A 17,242-nucleotide genomic window follows, 5' to 3' on the forward strand; every position below is an offset into this window, starting at 1 on the left:
CCTCAGAGATATAACAACCCTAGATCTGCCTCACAGATATACCAACCCTAGATCTGCCTCACAGATATACCAACCCTAGATCTGCCTCAGAGATATACCAACCCTAGATCTGCCTCAGAGATAAACCAACCCTAGATCTGCCTCAGAGATATACCAACCCTAGATCTGCCTCAGAGATATACCAACCCTAGATCTGCCTCAGAGATAAACCAACCCTAGATCTGCCTCACAGATATACCAACCCTAGATCTGCCTCAGAGATATACCAACCCTAGATCTGCCTCACAGATATACCAACCCTAGAAATGTTGTACTGATATGCCAACCCTAGATCTGCCTAAGAGATATAGCAACCCTAGATATGCCTTATAGATAAACCAACTCTAGATCTGCCTCAGAGATATACCAACCCTAGATCGATCAGAGATAACCAACCCTAGATCTGCCTCAGAGATAAACCAACCCTACATCTGCCTCAGAGATATACCAACCCTATAAACCAATCTGCCTCACAGATAAACCAACCCTAGATCTGCCTCAGAGATATACCAACCCTAGATCTGCCTCACAGATATACCAACCCTAGATCTGCCTCAGAGATATACCAACCCTAGATCTGCCTCAGAGATATACCAACCCAATCTGCCTCAGAGATATACCAACCCTAGATCTGCCTCAGAGATATACCAACCCTAGATCTGCCTCAGAGATATACCAACCCTAGATCTGCCTCAGAGATATACCAACCCTAGATCTGCCTCACAGATATACCAACCCTAGATCTGCCTCAGAGATATACCAACCCTAGATCTGCCTCACAGATATACCAACCCTAGATCTGCCTCAGTGATAAACCAACTCTAGACCTGCCTCACAGATAAACCAACCCTAGTATGCCTCAGAGATATAACAACCCTAGAGCTGCATCACAGATATACCAACCCTAGATCTGCCTCACAGATATACCAACCCTAGATCTGCCTCAGAGATAAACCAACCCTAGATCTGCCTCAGAGATCAACCAATCCTAGATCTGCCTCAGAGATAAAGAAACACTAGATCTGCCTCACAGGTATACAAACCCTAGACATCTTGTACAGATAAACCAACCCTAGATCTGTCTCAGAGATATACCAACCCTAGATCTACCTCAGAGATATCACAAACCTAGATCTGCCTCACAGATATACCAACCCTAGATCTGCCTCAAAAATCTACCAACCCTAGATCTGCCTCAGTGATAAACCAACTCTAGACCTGCCTAATAGATAAACCAACCCTACATCTGCCTCAGAGATATAACAACCCTAGATCTGCCTCACAGATATACCAACCCTAGATCTGCCTCACAGATATACCAACCCTAGACATGTTGTACAGATATGCCAACCCTAGATCTGCCTCAGAGATATACCAACCATAGATCTGCCTTAGAGATAAACCAACCCTAGATCTGCCTCAGAGATATAACAACCCTAGATCTGTCTCAGAGTTATACCAACCCTAGATCTGCCTCAGAGATATAACAACGCTTGATCTGCCTCGAGATAAACCAACCCTAGATCTGCCTCAGAGATAAACCAACCCTATATCTCCTTCAGCGATATATAACAACCCTTGATCTGCCTCAGAGATATACCAACCCTAGATCTCACTCAGGGATAAAACAAACCTTGACCTGCCTCAGAGATAAACCAACCCTAGATCAGCCTCAGAGATAAACCAACCCTAGATCTGCCTCATAGACATACCAACCCTTGATCTGCCTCAGATATAAACCAACCCTAGATCTGGCTCAGAGATATAACAACCGAAGATCTGCCTCACAGATATACCAACCTTAGATCTGCCTCACAGATATACCAACCCTAGATCTGCCTCAGAGATAAACCAACCCTAGATCTGCCTCACAGATATAACAACCCTTGATCTGCCTCAGAGATAAACCAACCCTAGATCTGCCTCAGAGATATAACAACCCTAGATCTGCCTCACAGATATACCAACCCTAAATCTGCCTGAAAGATAAACCAACCCTAGCTCTGCCTCAGAGATAAACCAACCCTAGATCTGCCTCACAGATAAACCAACCCTAGATCTGCAACAGAGAGAAACCAACCCTAGATATGCTTCAGAGATAAACCAACCCTAGATCTGCCTCAGAGATAAACCAACCCTAGATCTGCCTCAGAGATATATAACAACCCTAGATCTGCCTCAGAGATATACCAACCCTAGATCTGCCTCAGAGATAAACCAACCCTAGATCTGCCTCAGAGATATACCAACCCTAGATCTGCCTCACAGATATACCAACCCTAGATCTGCCTCACAGATAAACCAACCCTAGATCTGCCTCAGAGATAAACCAACCCTAGATCTGCCTCAGAGATAAACCAACCCTAGATCTGCCTCAGAGATATAACCAACCCTAGATCTGCCTCACAGATATACCAACCCTAGATCTGCCTCAGAGATATACCAACCCTAGATCTGCCTCAGAGATAAACCAACCCTAGATCTGCCTCAGCGATATATAACAACCCTTGATCTGTCTCAGAGATAAACCAACTCTAGACCTGCCTCACAGATAAAACAACCCTAGTTCTGGCTCAGAGATATACCAACCCTATATCTGCCTCAGATATAAACCAACCCTAGATCTGCCAAATAGATATACCAACCCTAGATCTGCCTCAGAGATAAACCAACCCTAGATCTGCCTCAGAGATATAACAACCCTAGATCTGCCTCACAGATATACCAACCCTAGATCTGTCTCACAGATATACCAACCCTAGATCTGCCTCAGAGATAAACCAACCCTAGATCTGCCTCAGAGATATATACCAACCCTAGATCTGCCTCAGAGATATACCAACCCTAGATCTGCCTCAGAGATATACCAACCCTAGATCTGCCTCAGAGATAAACCAACCCTAGATCTGCCTCAGAGATATACCAACCCTAGATCTGCCTCACAGATATACCAACCCTAGATCTGCCTCACAGATATACCAACCCTAGATCTGCCTAGAACTAGATCTGCCTCAGAGATATACCAACCCTAGATCTGCCTAAGAGATATAACAACCCTTGATCTGCCTCAGAGATAAACCAACCCTTGATCTGCCTCAGAGATAAACCAACCCTAGATCTGCCTCAGAGATATACCAACCCTAGATCTGCCTCAGAGATAAATCAACCCTAGATCTGCCTCAGCTATATAACAACCCTAGATCTGCCTCAGAGATAAACCAACCCTAGATCTGCCTCACAGATATACCAACCCTAGATCTGCCTCACAGATATACCAACCCTAGATCTGCCTCAGAGATATACCAACCCTAGATCTGCCTCAGAGATATACCAACCCTAGATCTGCCTCAGAGATATACCAACCCTTGATCTGCCTCAGAGATAAACCAACCCTAGATCTGCCTCAGAGATAAACCAACCCTAGATCTGCCTCACAGAATATACACAGATATACCAACTCTAGATCTGCCTCAGAGATAAACCAACCCTAGATCTGCCTCAGAGATAAACCAACCCTAGATCTGCCTCAGAGATATACCAACCCTAGATCTGCCTCAGAGATATACCAACCCTAGATCTGCCTCAGAGATATAACAACCCTAGATCTGCCTCAGAGATAAACCAACCCTAGATCTGCCTCAGAGATAAACCAACCCTAGATCTGCCTCAGAGATAAACCAACCCTAGATCTGCCTCAGAGATAAACCAACCCTAGATCTGCTTCAGAGATAAACCAACCCTAGATCTGCCTCACAGATATACCAACCCTAGATCTGCCTCAGAGATATACCAACCCTAGATCTGCCTCAGAGATATAACAACCCTAGATCTGCCTCACAGATATAACAACCCTAGATCTGCCTCAGTGATAAACCAACTGTAGACCTGCCTCACAGATAAACCAACCCTAGATCTGCCTCAGAGATATACCAACCCTAGATCTGCCTCAGAGATAAACCAAACCTTGATCTGCCTCAGAGATAAACCAACCCTAGATCAGCCTCAGAGATAAACCAACCCTAGATCTGCCTCACAGATATACCAACCCTAGATCTGCCTCAGAGATAAACCAACCCTAGATCTGCCTCACAGATATACCAACCCTAGATCTGCCTCAGAGATAAACCAACCCTTGATCTGCCTCAGAGATATAACAACCCTAGATCTGCCTCAGAGATATACCAATCCTAGATCTGCCTGACAGATATACCAATCCTAGATCTGCCTCAGAGCAGGAGTTGACCAACCCTGTTCTTCACAGTATCTTCTTCAGTTGCTTTCTGTTCAGAGATTAACAACCCTATCTGCCTCTTTCCTGTTGCCTGTATCCGGGAGGATATTTTTTCATGATAATCCCTGAACAGAGACTCCACCTATACCATAGAGTGATAGAAACAACTCTTTATATAAGTAACAACATCACATATAATATCAGATATGTTTAATCTTATTCAGTGGTGCTGTGATTGGTACAATTTTTTTAACTAAGATGTCTTAGCTTGTCATCACAGACAGCATGTACTCAATTAAGTATTAATCCAATAAGCACATTAATAATTACATGGTCAAATCCATTCATAGTTTGTGGAGAAACTGCAGTCATGACATAATATACATTTAGATGTTTCTTATGCAACTTCCTTTATCTCCATATTTAAGTATGTAAATCTCAAATAATAACATGAATTTGATAACTGACTTTTAAGATGAATAAAATATTCCAGTCTCCATAATTATCTATAAGAATATTTTGTTGCTTGAATCATCATGAAACCACATGCTCCCAATATATATGAAAACTTACCTCATAGTTCTTGAGAGTTTTGCTGCCCAATAAAGGATCACCTTCGCTCACTTGGAAAACCCTCTGCATAACGAAGAGGACGTGGACACAATGAGGGCCTTTACCACAGCTACAGGACTAGAAAATAATCAATCCACAATCAACACAAAATGTAAACTTAGTTGTGTATAAAAGTTCTTTTGATTGTTGAAACAATAACTTTTTACCTATACACTTTAATGCTAATAATTTTTCCATGTACCTGAGGTCCAATGATAACCCTGAATTTGTGGTCTGGGGAGTCACCACCAATGAGGAAGGAGTTAAGCCCCATCTGCTGCAGGAGGTAGAGACGTAGACGTAAAACCTTAGCAATGCGACTCTTTGTCAGCTGACCTCCTCCAGGTGTGGACTTATTGAACTGAAACCAGATAAAAATATATTAATGACTTCAGACTTGTGGGAATGAGGATAATATCAGTCATATAATTCACAGTGGATCTGCATGTTTTGTTTCAGTAGTCTTTTTTCGGGTACTTTAATTTGTTTACAAATAATAAGATAAATACCTGTAATAACCACAGTGAAATGTCTTGTAAACAGAGCACAAATGGTAAATGGATGTAATATATCTGAATGCTGTTCAGCAAAGAAAAAGCAACAGGAGAAAAAAAACAAGACTGTTTGCCTGTGATTAAAATTCAGCTAATTGATTTTCAAATGTATACTGTTAACAGCCACAATATTTTGAAATACCATTCTTTATTAAGATATTTGACAAGGCAGAAAATTTTACCACAACGTAACTGAGTTCATCAGTGGATTTCCCAGCAGTTTGCATTCTTTGCTTGCCGTGGAATTATTAATAGAAGAGTCCAGTAAAATATGACCAAAGGACTTAACTCAGGATCAAAACAATTACAATTTACAAGAATTGTTTTTGAGAATGACATGAGCAGGATGTATTGTGGTGCGCACAAAAACTTTTTTGGGAAAAGCATGACCGGAAGTTAACATTGCATTCAGCATATTGGTCAACTTTCATTTTCAATTTTCACAGTGTCTATTGATGCTTCCATCTTAGTATACACTAAAATAATAGAGTTCAAATATCCATTTTCTTATATTATCTTTCTCATAAATTACCAGTTTTCTTATCTATAACAGTCTGATAATGTATTATGCTGGTTTATATTACCGAATGGTTGGGAGAGACCCTCTTTCTCTGGAAACTTGTATTAGGGGTGAGGTTGACCACTTGTTTGGTGAAGGCAGATTCACCTCGGTTGAAGGACCCATTTCCACGGCTGATTGACCCATTACGATTCATTGAGTTGCTACGGTTGATTGACCCACTGCCATTGACTGAGCCATTGCGATTTAGGGAATTCTTTCGGTGAACTCCAGGTGATGTCTGAAAAAAAAACTAAGCATATCAAACTACAGGTAAAAGGATATGAGGGTGCATGAGTTTTACTAAGTCAGTTCTAAATGAACTGAAAGTCATGCAACTTCATCAAAAGTTAGTCCATCATTTTTATTTTATTACTCATGACAAGTAAGCTACAGTAAATCTGGTGAGCTCTGACCTGCTATAGTAGGTTCCCGAGAGAAAGTACCCTGGACCTCTGCTCTGTATGTAGCCTCATCTTCCAGACAATCCTGAAGAAACTTTATGTCTTTAAGCAACATTCTAGTCTCCTCTTCTAATGTTGACCTGTAAACATCAAGATAGCACTTTGTAAGCAGCCATCATGGAAGGTTCCTTTCTATGTTTGGAACGTTTATACATGTACCAGGAATAATGACACTTAAAGTGTACCCTGAGAGGTCAGCTATGTTGACCTTGAAAAATAGTTCTGCACATAAAATACACTATGCCGCAAACGCGAATGCTGTGGAATGTTCCGTTACCGAGAAATTGTGACTTTTCTGAAAAACACACCTTTGGCTGAGAGGCGTTGACCTCGTTTTCGGGCACCCAAACCTGTGACGTCATACGTTCAACGCTTTTGTTGATGCAGCCATATTGTCTTTACTGTGCTACATGTGATTGTGATCTATTTTGGGATTTTCCGTGGTAATTTCTTTGTTTATTTACGTGAAAGTACTTCACATCTTCGCAATATCTAAAGTAGTGAATGAGGGGTCGGTGAATTAGCGCTTAAATCCGCTGAAATGGCTTCCTATCGAGGAGGGAAGCGGTGTGTATGGTTGTCCTAACACTAACACGGATGGGGTGTCGATGCATGACGTCGATAAATAAAACTGATTGTTGATTAAATAAAAGTATATTTGTAAGGTTGATATTTTGTTATTAATTCTACAACTAAACATTTTAAATTGATAGGCTAGCCTATGACTTGGGCGGTCATAGGAATATTATTCCTTCGTAATCGTGAACGCCTAATACTCGGAGAAGGCCTAGTCGTGAATGGGTCACGGGAATTTTCACCCCAAGAATTTTCATACTACTATTATATAGCATAGAATAGAATTATTAGAATTTATAGAATAGGTTATGTGTGTATGTTGTTTGTATAAGGTGTATTTGGTTTTTAGATCTTCCAGCAGACGATGTTGTTTAGTTATTAATTTTGCGATCGTAAAAATAACAATAAGATCACCAATCTTGATTTGAAAACACAGTTCACAGTGTAGAGATGTCATCTAAACTCATAATCACACCTGTGCCAGGTTAGGTAATTAGCACCTCTGTGGCTGGAAAAAACAATTGTGACACCTGTGACGCGTACCAGTGCTAGGGTAAAAACCAGTCAAATAATTGTTTAAACTTCTAAAACATCAAATTTTTATTATTAACACAGCGGATGGTGTTATAATTGGTTGTTGACACCCTATCTATATATATCCACAGTGCTACGAAAATTCCCTGGAAAGAAAAATTCCCCTCGCACGAAACTTCTTCGGTAAGAAAATTTCCGACACCTCGTGAATGTATGCATAGTCTTGCACAAACGCGATTTCCTGACGTCAGAAATTGTTGATCGAGACTTGAAGATAGTAAAATTAGTCCAAAACCACACCCAATTTTATTTTGTTTCTTTGAAACGACGATTCACTGTTCGACTACTTTCACGACTACTGGTGAGACCCAGTGAAGTACGTGCCAATCTATGTTGCCTAAGCGATCGTCACTTTTCGAAGGGTCATTTTCCTCCTCACTGGATACATCGTCTTGTAATTCCAGTTCAAATCGGTAGGGCTGGATTCCGTCTTCAGACATATCATTCACACCATAATCAGACTCCTCAAAACTCATGCTCAAATCGCTCTCAGTTGCGGTGTCGTTGTCACTGGCAGTCATGTTGACTGCCATTTCTGTTGAACTTATGACGTCACGAGTAGAAGAGCCTCAATTCCGCGGAAATGACGATTCGGCTGATTAGGTCTGGGCGGACAGGTGAAAATCGACAACTTTGAGTTTTAATAACTCGACACTGGGGCGACGGATTTTGACGGGGTTTTCATTATTATTATTTTTACGGCATTCTTAACATTACATCTAAATATAAAATTACTCTCAGGGTACACTTTAACATTTCAATAGGTTTCGACAATTATGTTAAAGAACTGTAAAATTAGAAAACCTTTTACAGAAAATACTTCCAATAATTTCACGTTTACAGTACCTTAAATGTTGAACAACTTTGTCAAAATGTAAAAAGTTGAGTTTATCATTCATTGAATCTATTTCTTCACTCAGTGTAGATGCTGCAGAAATTCTGAAAGAAAACAATCACATACGATATCAAATATCTACACACAATGAAAGATTCATTAAAACTATGATATAAATTAAATAGTATTTCAATCTAATTTTCCATTATTTCATTCTACCTGGTAGATATTTTCTGAATAAAATTTCTTTTATTGACAAATCTTTTCTGTCAAGGAGGCAGCATGAAAGTTTTCACAAAGCGTCCGTTTGAAAGCATTACTGATTTTGATTAATGTAATAAGTGGCATAATGGAGATTATATTCTAAATAATATTTGTATCAAGTTTATTCCATAATATTACTTGTTGGAAGTTTGGTTCTGATTTCTTAAAGAATGGTGATTGATTGTATGATTTTTTATGAAGAAAATAACAATCACAGCTCAGAACATTACCATAAATGTGTGACAATGAATCTAATGCACTTACCAATGGCAATACATCCAGGTTGCTACACCAATATCAATGTCATCAAATTTGCTAAATTCTTGTATGTTTATCCTAAACTTCAGGAATATGGCAGTAAAGAGGTTATGATATAAACAACATATTCACAGATGTGTTGGTTTTGGAATCATGGACAATTAATGATCATAAATACCTGTCACTGCCTGTTGGTGTGACGATCATTGGTGTTTCTGAACCATCCCTTGAACGTGCAGTCCCTGGTCTGGACATACAACGGAAACCTGACCCTAAAAAGAACAAGGAAATTCAAGACCTAGTACATGCCTAATAACTATGACACTATATATATATATAAATTTATTTTACAATAGTTGTAAAACCTATTAATACATGTAGCTTATTTAAATCAGACTTGTTGGTATTTGGTATAGATTGAAGCTCACAAGGAGACTTACTGTGGGAGAAAACCAGATTACCTCTGGGAAATAGGATTGCTTAATTTGTCTATGAAAATAGATCATGTGACATTTTGCATCAAAAAACTTACGTGCAGTATCCATGGCATACTCAATTATTTCTGTGCAGTGTTTGGCTTCCAGCAGTCTGTCTGCAGTTTGAATCTAGAAACAAATCAAAACTATTAAAAAGTTAAGAATATAACATCATTCAAATAATTTCTGTGGTCACATCCACTCCTCTTCTTACAAATAATCAGACATATATTTTGGTCAAATGAAGTTAATCTTTTTTGAGTTTTTAATCTGCGTTGGATATAAACCAACTGCCACTGGAGTAGTATTACTGATAACCTTATTTTGTACATCACCCTGTGTATCTTCCCACTTGAACCAAGTAATATGATTTTTATCGTAGTGACATATATAAATGTACTTAATTTCAATTAAATTTTGGTTCAGTTGAAACTATGACTTGACACTTAATGTTTATCACAATAAAAAAATTGATGCACATTAAACTTACAGGCCATTGTTCTTAGCTTTTTCTCTGATATTTTCTGCAAAAAATTGATTTCTTGTACGAGTCTTTCCATCAGTTCCGGGGGCTCTGGCAGCTTTACACGTTGATTGTCATTAGTTTCATCTCTATAGTCTCACCATATCTCCAGCAATACATCAATCTGTGAATATATATCTTAAATTAAATTTTTTTTTTTTTTTTTTTTAAGTTTAGAAAAATATTTATTCCCAAGTAATATGATTTTTATCGTAGTCATATATAAATGTACTTAATTTCAATTAAATTTTGGTTCAGTTGAAACTATGACTTGACACTTAATGTTTATCACAATAAAAAAATTGATGCACATTAAACTCAGCAATTAATTTGGAGGAGGCTGCCAGGGTTGAGGAGCCCTGGGATCAGCCTGAGGAGCCCGATACAGATAAGTGCCATCACGCAGGATGCCTCTCATTCATCATACAAACACACTTCCATGTAGACACTTACATGTAGCCATTAGAAACAATAAATATTTTGGTAAACCTAATTTAAATAGACAGACATAACAAGTAGAAATATTTACATAAACAACAAAACATGGTAAACAAGCAGGACAGACATACAAATAGGTTGTACAAGTGACATTCTAGACAAGAGATATCAAACAGATAGACTAGATAATAGACATAAAACAAACAAAAACAAAAACAAAAAAAAAAAAACAAGAAAAACAGTGTAACATAGTACAGTGCTAAAAAAAATGTGATACTTATCTATTTTGATTTTTTTTTAGGAAAGGAACAGGAGTGTTGACTATCATTACTAAGTAAGCAGCTTTTGAGAGAATTATGTGTGAGGATTAGATTCTAATAGAGTTGACCATTTTCTCCAAAAGGTTTTAAATTTCTCGAATTCATTTTGATTTTTCGATATATACGTTTGCACTTGATAAGTTTCCTTAATCTCATTTAAAAGTGCAAGTATAGATAAGCTATTTTTAAGACATTTTGTTTTATATATATAATATTTAATGATTAAACTTATCAGATTGTCAACTGCATCCTTTGTTTTATCATTGCTTAAGAAACCAAAAAGGAAAGATTTCTTATTTAATATAAAGTTAATATGAAAAATCTGAGACAGTCTCTCAAAGCTAAGTAACAGTCGTCTCACCTCTTGACAATCCCACAAAATGTGTTCAATTGTTTCTCTATTTGTTTTACATAATGAACATAATGAGGTATCAGATAAACCCATTTTAAACAACACAGAGTTGGTAGTCAAAATGTGGTGATTAATTTTATATTGAAACCATTGAAATTTGGTATTTTTAGTGACTTTAAAAGGAAGTATGTAGATTTGTTTCCATGTGTCATCATTAATATCGTAGTTAATCCATTTTAATTTACCTGTGGGTGTGACATTATTTTTACTTAAAACATCATACATGTCTCTGGCTCCCTTCTTACTTTTTTAGGATAATTTCTAAACTTAATGGAATATAAGGATATTTTATAGATACGTGTTCATTATTTTGTTGGTATTTGTGTAGTGCTTTTGCTATTACTGATGTGATTCCATGATACTTTAGAAAGTTGCACCTAATATTATATTTATGTTTGAAAACTTCATAAGAAAGACACTTACCATTATCACCAACTATATCATTAATAATCCTTAACCCTTTTTGATACCAATCATTGTAGAATACAGTTTTATGTGCTATTTTTATATCATTATTGAACCATAATGGAGACTTCAAAAAGGATTCATAGTTATTACTACTGCTAGACTGAATTACTTTCAGCCATGATTTTAGTACATCTTTCCAAAATATATTTTTAGTTTTCTTAATGTTGTCATGAATTAAATCACTTCCACAATTACTAAGTATATTACTGTTTAATTTAGCATGAAGAATATTTCTCCACTTGCCTTTTCCAAAATGTAATCTACGAATCCAAACAGATTTTAATGAATTTATAAAAGAAATAATATGTATCATTTTTAGTCCCCCATCTAAATATTCTTTAATAACAATGTCTCGTTTAACCTTATCAACTTTACTATTCCATAGGAAATGGTATAATTCTGTGTTAAGAGTCTTGATAAAGGTTTCGTCAGGATTTGGAAGTGAAATAAAAAGATGATTTAGTTGAGAGATTACCAAAGTTTTAATTACTGTTAGTCTTCCAATTGGAGTAAGTAGTCTTCTACTCCACATTTTAAGTATACTTTTGATTTTCACAAGTTTTTTATCATAGTTTAATTTTGTTATTTTATGCAAATCTACATCGAAGTCTATCCCTAAAACCGAGAACTTTGTATTTCCCCATTGTAGTCTCCATTCAGGAAAGAAAGTATCATTACTATATTTTTTACTTCCTATCCATATAACCTCAGTTTTTGATTCGTTTATTCTTAACCCCGATAGTTTTGCAAAAAAATCTAACTCCTTCATTGTTTCTTTTAATGATATTTCTGTACCATCAAGAATAACTGTGGTATCATCTGCATATTGAGATAATAAAATTGGTTCCCCATCTATTGATATACCTTTTATTTTTCTATTATTTCTGATTCTAAGGGCCAAAATTTCAGCACATAATATGAATAAATAAGCAGAAATAGGATCACCTTGTCGACAGCCTCGTTTCAAGTCGAAAAAGGGAGATAAACTACCACCTTGATTTATTGCAGATTTAGAATTATTGCGCAAAGTCGTTATCCATTTTCTCATACTAGGTCCGAAATTAAAAAAGAGTAAAACTTCATCAACAAATTTCCATGACACAGAATCAAAAGCTTTCTCAAAATCTATAATAAGTAACAGGCCAGGAAGATCAAATTCTTCTGCATATTGCATCATATCATAGATTAATCTTGTGTTTTCTCCCATGTACCTCCCACTAATAAATCCAATTTGATCCATATTTATTAATTTATCTAATACAGTCTTAATTCTACTTGTGATCACTCCAGATGCAATTTTATATACAGTATTCAATAGAGAAATTGGTCGCCAGTTTTTAAGAAATTGCCTAGGTTTATCTCCCTTAGGTAAACATGTAATAATGCCCTGTTTCTGTAATATAGAAAGTTCGCCAGTTGAGTATCCAAAATTGATTGATCTTAATATAAAATAACCAATATTTTTCCAAAAGCATTTAAAGAATTCAACTGTAAATCCATCTGAACCAGGGCTTTTGTTATTTTTCATTTTCTTCAAAGTCACAGCTGCCTCATGATACTGAATAGGTCCTTCTAACATATTACATTCTTGATCATTCAATTTTGGAATCTCAACATCTTTTCTAAAAATTGTGTTTAAATCAACCCTCTCTGTATTATCATAACGATCATATAAAGATTTATAGAATTTGGTAATTTCAATTAAGATACCATCTTGGTTTGAAATAATTACTCCATCATCTTTTTCTATTTTAGGTATGATTTTATTAGTAAAATTTCTTTTTTCTAGGTTGCAAAAATAACTGGTCGGTTTTTCCCCATCCTCTATCCATCTTGCCTTTGATCTGATAATACTACCCTAAAGTTTCTGTTTTCTGCTCTTTTCTAAGTCAGCCTTTTTTAACTCTAAGACATCTAATGGTATATTTTCCCTAGCCTCTAGCTCTGCTATTTCTTCCCTTAGTTTATTTTCTATTTGACCTCGTTCCTTTTTCTTGAAAGAGGAGTATCAGATAGTTTTCCCCCTAATTTCCATAAGTAGTGTTTCTAAAAATAGCTGATCATTTATTATAAAGTTTATATCATTATCATGTATTTCATCAAGTTTAGCAAAATTATAGACTGGTATAGCGTATTGTTTTTTTACTTCATGTATTTTACAAGGTCTAAATATTGAAAGTCTTCTAAGAGTGAGTTATTAAATTTCCACAGACCTTTCCCCTTTTTGAAATCATTGAATTTTATCTTCATTATTGGCATTGAATGGTCAGATCTATAACTAGGTTCTATATTTACTTTCTCAACACTAGATAATAGGTTTTCTGATATTAAAAAAAAATCTAAACGGGCTTGTTTCCTAGGGTTTAGTTTCCTCCATGAGTATCGTTTTCTATTAGGGTAATGTTCTCTATACACATCTGTAAGATTATAACTCTCCATAATTTGTATTACCTTATCCCTAGACCTTGGATTATTGATATGCTTATAATTTTCATAATCTATGCTAGGTTTTAAAACTAAGTTGAAATCCCCACATATTATCTCTGATTCGTTACCGAAATCCTCAATAGTGTTTGCTATGTTTTCAAAAAAATTTGGTGTATCTGTGTTTGGAGCGTAAATTGTAATAAGTGTAATCTGTTTTCCATCAATAGCTATATCCAATGCCAAAAAATTCCCAGTATCGTCTTTTTTCACTTTAAAAACTTTATGTTCAAAATTATTATTTAACAATATTGCAACCCCTCTTGAGTTAGAAGAAAAGGAATTAAAAAAACAATCATATCCCCATTCTGACCTTATTCTATTTTCAATCTGATGCGTGAAATGTGTATCTTGAATACAATAGATCTTGTATTTTTTACTTCTAAAATATGAAAAAACGTCTTTTCTTTTATCCTTATTCCCAAGGCCCTGGCAATTAGCTGAGAGTATATCAATTGTATCCATATTCAATAATGATAGTTTTAATTACTGATTGCTTACTAAAGAGAAAGAAAATAATCTTGAAATGTTTTAGAGAAGGTAAAGAAAATTCAGCACTGACACATGTTACAAACATAAATAACACAAAAGAAACAAACATAAATAACACAAAAGAAACAAACAGATTATAACATCCAATACTTATCAAGAGTGACTCCCTCATAGTTAAGCCTGCAGCTATGTTAAACTATGACAATTTAAGGTTTTATTTTAATAAATAATGCATTTGTACTGTACAGGATCCGTACACTTCATGTGCGAAACATATCTCTCAGACTACTAAGATATCAAAAGTTATTTTTCATTAGTATTTAAGCAAAGGGCATACGTCGGAGACTAAGCATCAATATTAAACCCCCATCATGCTAATCGCATCAATGGATAATTGATGAGCAGATACCAGAGAGCTTGAGATATCCTGTGTTTATACATATACATTATATATTACAGGGAGATGCTAACATTTTAATACAATGCCTTTCTAGGTTAATCTGGGTTATTAGTTGCAACTAAACTCCCTTTGGTAGTTTATGTATCCCTGTAACAATTATGTTCATAGCATGATAGAGGTTAAAGAAAGTGCAGTCCAGAAGCACACATGCACGTATATTAACCACACGTGCGCCCGCCCACAATCAACATTCCCATCTACATAAACAGCAACCATCAGAACAACTTACAGAAAGAAATATTTTAACAGCTTACCCGGCCTTTTATACATGTACATGTAGACAGAAACAGCAAATCAACGGACACGCGCTCATGTAGCCAATAATATCAGAAGGATTTCTTTTAACAACACGGTATATAATGTCAGTTTTCACAACATAAATACATGTACATTTGTGAGCGAAAATGGTAATAAAGTCATGTGTAGCTAGAGGGTACAACAGGAATTATTAATTTTTTTTTACAATGATACATTTTGTATTTAATTGATTTATATACGGAGATCAGCTAATTATATGTAAATCAATAATTTTGAACTTTATATGGATTATATATAGGGTCGTCATATTTCATGTGGTTGACGAAGGGGTGATGTACATGCATTGGACATAGTGATATGGCAAATTTAAATAGCAGATTCAAGTGTAAACAAACATACAGTCTTTGGAACATAAACTTTCAACTTACTATGTTCCTGTTACTTCTTCAGTTTGTCGTCAAGATTGTCATAAATATCAAACATTTTCCGTTCTCCTTTCACAGTTTTACCATACACTCGCGAGTTGAAATACCATGCAGATTCAATCCGCTCGTCTTCATACAGTCTGTGTATAAGTTCAATATTGAGTTTAGTAACATCCTCGCGTTAAATTAAAATTTGCTGATAAAGAAACACAGAAAATAGCTTTGCTCATTTTCAGAAGACCACTGATAATATATTTCATCAGATTAAATTATTAAGACTGATTATGTACATACCTCCTGGTGCAACTCCAAGCTCTGGTCCACCATTGATTCCCCGAGTAGGTTTTTGATTTCATCCTGTTCGTGTTTGGGGACATGTTGTTCAACAAGTTGCCACAAGGAAATATAACCCTGCAGATCAAAAGGTGGTTCATCCATCCTCAGTTATATAGCCATTCTACAGATCAAAAAAAAAAACATACACTTATTGATTATTCTCCTCATGTCACAAAATATGTTGAATTTGTGTAGTGATATGATTTTTGACATAACAGTATGTAGCGTTTTAGTCGCCTATTGTATTTAAACCCATTTCATTTTGTACTGTAATGCGTCACAATAATATACAATTTCACTTGGCCAGTGCCGGTAGAGGTGTGGATTCCTGTTCTGTTACATTGCGTTGTTGGCCAACGAAATTCTACAGTTGTGGTATTTAGAGTCTCGATTGAGATTTAGGATGTCTCGAAAAAGAAGCGGTAAGCTAAAAGAGATTGTCCGACTGAAGACCAAAGGGTCGCTAGTTCAAACCCCAAATGGGACAGGGTATTTTTTATCACTCCTTATTACATCTATAAGTCTTTACTATGGAATTCCACAGAGGCCTACATTTGTTTGTTCGGACTAGAAAACGGCGCTTTATTATATTGTATTATCTCTATAGTAAGTTAGTACATGTAACTGGTTTTACTTGTAAATGTTTTAGATTAAACTTTCTCAAACAATCCCTGGGAATTTCCATGGAACAGGCCAGTGAAAAAGTGTCACGATATAGGACATGCCTTCACATATACCTAGCTGTTACAAAACATATAATATTCCATCAATTGCTACTTTTGCGAAATTAACCTTAAAGCAAAAATTATTGTTGTCATAGTTGTTAGGGAAACCAAAGCAGACGATGTCAGGTTCCAGTGGCTGACATGAATCACACAAGTCAGTTAGAATAATTTCACACAATTGCTTACACGGCAGCCTAAAGAGGATTTTGTCACAAAATATCCTTAAATTTATCTGTACATTCCAGAAAGTGCTTCTTGAATTAAACACCTAACGCAGGTCAGTAGTGCAAGGTAAACGCTATCTTAAAATTCCTGTGTCACACGAACATAATTACCTGCTTTAAATGTCCCGGTCGTATATCAACACTAAAGAGGATAAACAGGCGTAAGTTATATGATCCACGCATAAATGTAGGCTATTTCATGATAAATACGAAGG

At 36.1% G+C, this 17,242-nt stretch overlaps 1 pseudogene; it reads right to left on the reverse strand.

Annotated features, from left to right (window-relative positions):
* Window positions 1-4,286: 4,286 nt before the first annotated feature.
* LOC132556833 (uncharacterized) lies at window positions 4,287-16,180 on the reverse strand (annotated as a pseudogene).
* Window positions 16,181-17,242: the final 1,062 nt, after the last annotated feature.

This window comes from Ylistrum balloti, unplaced genomic scaffold (genome assembly GCF_031769215.1).
Source record: "Ylistrum balloti isolate Yb309-2 unplaced genomic scaffold, AGI_CSIRO_Ybal_v1 Utg370592, whole genome shotgun sequence".
NCBI classification, from domain to species: domain Eukaryota; kingdom Metazoa; phylum Mollusca; class Bivalvia; order Pectinida; family Pectinidae; genus Ylistrum; species Ylistrum balloti.